We start from the raw sequence: 7,401 nt of genomic DNA on the forward strand, positions 1-7,401 counted from the left end.
TAAACAAAAAGGGGTCTATCCATACGATGGACTGTTACAGGAGAAATAAAGGCCTGAGACAAGCTCCCACATGGAAGGACCTTGAAAGCATGATGCTGAGTGCAGTCAGCCAGTCAGAAAAGGACAATTCTTGTCTGGTTCCACTTGCATGAAATATCTAGAATTACCGAATGTGGAGAGAACAGAGTTTGTTAGTGGTTGCCGGGGGCCGGGCAGAGGAGTTATTTCGGAAGGGGGACTGAGTGAGGTGATGAAAAACTTGGGGAAATGGAGAGTGGCGATGGTGGCACAACATGGTACTGGTACTTGATGTCACTTAATTGTACACTTAGAATGGCTGGAACGGCAAAATTTTGTTCTATATACTTTACTGCAGTAAAAGATGAACAGCGGATGACACTGTACACTGCAAGGAAAATCCCAGTATGGTCTAAAAACTATAAATGGCACAGCCACGTTTTCGGACTGTGATGCAATAGAATTAAAGGCGGGGTGTGGGGGCGGGGAAGGGCAATAAATAGAATTAAACGATCAAGAAAACCCTTTTATGTCCTGATACCAAACCTGTGGCTCTTAATCGAAAAAGAACTGGCTGTAGAGCCAGGGGCAAAATTAGTTGTACCCAACATCTCAACATAAAATGAACGGAAGGGAAACGTTTAGTGACACGGGACCCATCTTACCCGACAAATGACACACGGACTGTGGTAGTGAGGCTTTGGGACCTGGGTCCCGGGACTCTTCACGCTGTAGCTGGTGATCCAGCAGCCCCGTCACCCGGCTCTCTGCTTATAAGTGGATTCCTCTCCGGGGATCAAAGGGCATCCAGTGCCGATGCCTGCATGCTAGGCACCTCTAGTATGGATCAAAAAAACCACAAGCAGAAAAGCCAGGCGCCTGACGCTGGCACACGTGATCCACGCTCACTGCCCGCTCCCACCCCTGAAAACGTTTCTGCTTCCAGTGTAAATGTTGTTCTCAGCGCCATTTGAAAACAAACACGCTAAAAAAACCTAGAATGGCATTTAAGGTGGTAAAACAGGAGAGGTATTAATCAGCAGTGACTCCATCACCCAGGAGGGTTTGCTGTAGATGTTTGAGTCCACGGGTTCCAGGATTCTCATTTTACTTATACATGTATTTCTACCGTATAAAAAAATGGCTTTTTAAAACACCGTACAGCCTACTGGAAGCTTCTTTGGTAATTTTGTAATTTATATTCCCAACCACATAAGAGATATATTCAACTGGAGTTCCAGAAGAGCCATTCTTTGGGGATGAAGGATAGTGGAACAAACAATGACTGACAATTTCCCAAAATGATGAAAGATATCAAGCGGCATGATCAAATGTGCTAAAACCCAAGTATAATAAATGCATCATTCTCTCTCTTTTTCACACACACACACCCCCCTAGGCCTGTCATAGTAAATTGCTGGGAGCCAGGCTGCAAGGGCGGCCCCTCTGCACCCACTGCCCCCAGCATAAACATCAAAGAATCCCTGAAAAGTCAGGGGGAGCCAGGCTGCAAGGGCAGCCTCTCTGCACCCACTGCCCCCAGCATAAACATCAAAGAATTCCTGAAAAGTCAGGAAGAGCCAGGCTGCAAGGGTGGCCCCTCTGCACCCACTGCCCCCAGCATAAACATCGAAGAATTCCTGAAAAGTCAGGAATATCTCTGTCATCTGTGTTATGTTTCTATTTCATTTTCAGCCTGTATATAGCAGAATGTATAAGCATAAAATTCCATTATAGATTTAGGGACCTTTGGACGGGGGGCGTCCTACTCATAATCCCCTGGTGAAATCTCGGGTAGGGACAGCCCGTGTGTTACTTGGGGATCAACATGAAGTTGTCTTAGGGGAAAAACAAATAGCTCGACTATGGAAAACAAGAATAGGATGGTGAAATCCTGGTATTTACCAAGGCCCTTTTTTGTGATTAAACCACCACCCACACATGACCCCATAAAAGTGGAAAAACAAAAGGCAGTGAGTTCTCTCAGCCAATCTCTCAGCCAATTACAGGTCAACTTTCTCGTCCACCCCGCTCACTGCTGCGCTTGACTGGTCTTTGGGTATAGAGATTGGGCTAATTGTCCTTGGCATAATCGTGGACAATATGACGTAACCCAAAGTGGCTGGGCTTCAGGAACTTGACCACCCTGGACAAGATGGACAAAGCCTATGTAACAATGATTTTGCAAAAAGATTAATTGTTATAAAAACTGTGGAAGGTATTGCAAAATTAAGCATAAGTGTAAAGCAATATGAAGTCAATTATTATTTTGTGTAAAAATATATCAACAAAATATTCTCTTCAATTAAACAAAAAACTCATTGTACTTGTGTATGTATGCGGAACTGTACTATGTGTCACTTGGAAAATTATGTCTCTGGGAAATGATGTTTATGATTATATCTTGTACTGCCCCTTTATTGATCATGCGATGTTATGCTTTTGTAAGCTTATGATATAAAAGACCATGTAAAAAATAAAGAGCAGAGGCTTCTTCTTCTGCAGAATGAAAATATAAGACACACTACCTCTCATTCTCTTTCGCCGAACTCTACCCCTCCTCTGGTGACCCTGTTCATTGCTGAGGCTGGCCCCCGGCAGTAAATCTTCTAGAAACCAGAATCGACTTGGAAAAACATAAAATGGGAAGAGCGAAGAATATGATGAACAGGCAGGGAGGGCTCACTTCCTGCTCTCCCCCCCCCCGCCCCCCGCCACCCTGCCACTACCTTCCAGTGAAAGAGAAGGTGGGCCAATCATTTGGAGGGCTAAAAGGCAAGAAGGGCATAAGGAGGCAGTGGTGGTAGGAAGGAGTAAGCACCAGTGTGGAGAAACCCAGGGAAGACATGGTGGTGCTGATCACCCTTGAGCATGGACAAGCCGCCCCTCAGAGCCTGAACACAGACTCCCGTGGAAAGGGGCTGCCCAGCTCAAAGGGCTTTCTAAGGAAGGTCAGGGACAGGCCTCCTCAGCCTGTGTGCATCACCTCCCTTTGATGGTGAGGAAGCGATTCTCTGGTGCTGGGGCAAGGCCCCTAGGCGCTGGGGCAAGAGCTCTGGGAGAGAGACAGGGTGCACTCCCCTGGTCTGCTGGGCTGGTCTCTCTGAGGGAACCTGATGAAGAGGGCGCTTGGAGCTTGGAGGGAACCTGTGTCATGGACCTTCAGCCCCTACCAAAATCCCACAGCCCTGTCTGTGCAAAGGACTTTTATTGGGGTGACACTGACAGGAACAGGGGACAGTGAGGAAGGCTGGGCCTGTTTCCCCTACCTCCAGGCCCCTGCCTCCCTCTGGGGACCACGACTGGCAGACCCTCCCAGGGCAGCAGCTGGTGAAGGCAAGATGGGCTTGGCAGAGTCCCAGGCTCATTTGCGAAGAGCAGAGTCTGGATCTCGGAGCCCAGAGACCCTGAAATCCTTCACCGTGTTTGTAATTGCTGTTTCCCCAGCCCGACTCCTGACAGAGCCCGGCAGTCCGTCCCTAGATGCTACGCTTTTCTTCTGAAACACCATCAAGACAGAAATCACCAGAGCTCCAGCAGCAGCCACTTCCAAACAGGCAGCAATACACATTAGAGCATCCTGAGGGAGCTTGGAGCGTGTGCTTATGTGCTACAGGGGAGCCGCTTCTGGTTTTAGTGAGTGGTAGGATAACGGGGAATTTCTCTTTTAGAGGAGCGGTTTCTAAATTCGTGGGCCAGTTCTGGGGACAGACACGCGATCACCCCCTGAGTTCCACAGTTACTCACTCACTTCCTCTCATCATTTGCCCGCCTCAAGTTCTCTCTCTCCTGATGGACACACGATAATCTTTCACTAAAGTTACTTCTTAAACAGAGGCGTGCCATCAGAACCACCAGGAGGTTTCTGTTTTCATGAACTTGAGCCGCAATGCTCTCACACAATGGGTGTCATCTCGGACACAGGAACGGCGGTGGGTGGCAGATTTACTTAGTCACCTCAGCCTCCCTTCAGCAGGAGCTGGCAGCCTCCGCAGTAACGCCCCTACTATCCAACTGTAACCCCTTCTCCTAACACACACACAGAGACACACACACACTCACTGACACACTCACTCTCACAAACTGACATTGATAGCAGACACCTTACTACGTGGTGGCTGCTCCATCCCTTCAGTCTGTAGATATCCTTGTGAAATGTTTCCGCCCCCAGGAAAGGAGAGCGAATCCCAGCTGTCATAGAAACCAGACAGAATGCCATGGAAACATTCTCCTTGGCTGTTTGCTTCCTATGGAAACCAGGAAGTCCAGATGCATACTCAGGGGCAGCGCAGGGACTGCTTTCAGTCTCTTACTCCCTCCCAGTCTAATGAATGAATGAATAAATAAGTGAATGAAATATCAGAGACGAGACCCCAAGTTCCCCACGGGGGAGGCGCTGGGGGCAGGGCAGCCTTTCACACACTGGGTTACAGAGGACGTAAGGGGGGTGGGGGATTTAACAGGCTCCTTCCTCCCTTGTTTTGACACATGCAGACTGGGGATCCAGTTGCTGTTCTGGACCACCTCTCAGCACACCGTAACACATCAAGTGACTCAACCCAAGGACCCGTGGTCACTTTGAAATGGCATGCAGAGGAGGAAAGGTGTGAGGATAAAGCGCCTGGATGTCAGAGGCAGGCAAAGCAGAAGCTCAGGCTCTTCCAGGGTCAGAGGACCCTGGGTCTACCTTTGGGCAGATCAGATGGGAATAAACAGGGTTGTGTGGAGAGAACGGCCAGAGCGCACCCCGTGGCCTGGAACTGTACTGAGGGGAAGGTGAGCCTCTCACACTGCCAATCTCTGCTCCCCAGACGCTGCTGAAAGCACACTGCCCTTGAGGATGCTCAGAGATAGGTCTCTTCCGTGCGAGTCCAGAGTTCAGAAACCAAGGTTCGGTTACATTGGCGAGGACCCCACGCCCTTATCATCGGGATACACCAGCACCTGCGTGCGGTTTCTGCCACACAGTCATTCGCTTTGCAGACACAGAGGGACACTGTGGCTCAGCTCTTCCTCCCACGCAGGAGCTCAGACGTGACCCTTCCAGAGCAGTCCCGGGCACTTCCGTGCTGGGAAACAGGCCCCCGGGACGGAGGCGCACAGTTCTGATTTCCAAGGTTTCCAGGTTCCCGTCGCCTGAGCCCTCCCGCCATGACTGACTTCAGCCGCCCTGCACATGAGGTCACTGAACACCATCTGGGGAGTGACGCTTGGAGGGAGTCAGGTGTCACGCAGGGACACGAGGCAGCTCCAGCACACCACGGACCTGGGGGCTCTAGAGCAAGACACAGCCATCCCATTCCACATGCGGTCCACACAGATGTATACCTGCGTGCGCCCTGCAGGATGGCTCGACAGGTTCTGTGTGTGGAGGGAAGGGAGAGAGACACGCAGACCCACAGCACAGCCCACGTACTTTCTCAGGAAGGACCAGTGGTGGGGGGTTCCCACGGTCAATGTGTTCAAACCAGCCACTGTCAGAAGGACAGACGTGGGGTGGCTTCTCGGCTTTGCTCACTCACCAGCTGTCTCACTTTCTGCGTGTTGCTGAACCTCTGCTTCCTACTGTCTGTTTTTGTTGGAGTGAGAACGTCTCTACCCTCGAAGGCTGATGAAGGGTCACAAAGGATAAGTGGACGTCAGCAGCTCTCAAAGGGTCGGTTCAGGGACTCTGGGGATTGGCCCCTGTGAACTAGTCTGCATATCAGAAAGGCAGAAAAAAACGTGGGATCTCTTTCCCCTTGTGATTGGGGGATTGGTGTCCTTGCAACCCCTTATATAATAACCCATGATTGTTTGGGGATGTAGCAAATATTACCCTCACATCAGGGGTATTACGATGCATGTGTGACTCAAACTACTGCAGGTATTACGTGTCGTGATGCTCGAATTGCTAGATAGTTGACGATCGAGAGCCCCTTCTAGGAGCCTGCTGTGTTCTTGTGACACAGCTCCACCGTAGTTCTATGCTTCCGGGTACAGGAGGGCATTCCAGGCTCATCTCGGACATATACTGCTGCCCCAGGCCTGGAACCAGCCATTAAGCCAGGAAGCGCTGGTTTCTTGTAGAGACCATAGTTTGGGCCCCAAGGGTCCTCCCTTGGCTTTACTTCTTGGCCTTTTCAGTGGACAGAGCTAGGCAGTAACATTTCTTATTTATTTATTTATTTGTTTTGAGAATTCATAATAACAATTGCAGTTTCTGCTGAGAGAGATCACACTGATATTTCATGATTTCGTGCTGCTATTCCCATCCAAATCCTTTCTTTTTACTTTTGTATCTCTTTTATTTTACACCGAGAATCTTGATGTCTAATGATATTAACATGATTGCTTATCCTCCCCCGTTCTCCCTCTGTGTATATGTTATACTTCAAAATAACAAGACCAGTATTACTACTAGCAATATGATTCCTGAATATAATTCAAGATGTCTCGTGGTTCTTCTTATCCTGAGGCTCTATCCCATTAGGGATACACAGTCCAATGGTTATGCTTTAAAGTCATTTGAAAAAGGTCTGCTCTGCATGGCTAAGCCACTAATGACATCTAACCAAAAAAAAAAAAAAACAACCAAACCCGCTGCCATCGAGTCGATTACGACTCACAGCGCCCCATAGGACAGAGGAGAACTGCCCCACAGGGTTTCCAAGGAGCACCAGGTGGATTCAAACTGCCGACCTTTTGGTGAGCAGCCGTAGCTCTCAACCGCTGCGCCACCAGGGTTTCCAAGGACATCTGACTACATCCATTCCTTTCACTTTAATTTTTAGAGCTGGCTTTTAGGTTTAATTTTCTTTTATACTTCACAAAACATGTACTGGTTTCAAAACCAAAACTGTAAAATAAAGCACTTCCATTCTTGTACTCTCCACCCTGGTCTCTCCCTCCCCCACTGGTAACCACTTCTATTTGTTTCAGTCCATCTTTTTGGTGAAAAAGAATAAGCAACACACACACACACTCCTCCGCATTTCTTGGAGACAGAATAGCACTATACATTATAGCTCTACGCCTTTCTTTTTTCACATAATGGTGTCCTCTACAGATGGCTTCACACTCGTCAACAGAGATCTCTATCGACTATGGTTTATTCGACCAGTTCCCCGTTGAGGAGCATTTAGGTTGTTGCCAGTCTGTTGCTAACACAGAAGCTAACAAATAACTCACTGTGAATAGCCTTGTACATTCATCACTTCGTGTTTTGCTGGTGCATCTTTGAGACAGTCCTCCAAATTAGATTATTGGACCAAGGGGTTCATGAACGTATCATTTTGCTGACTGCTGCCCAACTCCCTTCCGCTGGACTTGTGCCATACTGCATCTGCACTGACAATATATGAGTCTGCCTACGTCCCCTGCCCCAACCAAAGGAATTTCACG

The sequence above is a fragment of the Loxodonta africana genome, chromosome X, assembly GCF_030014295.1.
Source record: "Loxodonta africana isolate mLoxAfr1 chromosome X, mLoxAfr1.hap2, whole genome shotgun sequence".
NCBI lineage: Eukaryota > Metazoa > Chordata > Mammalia > Proboscidea > Elephantidae > Loxodonta > Loxodonta africana.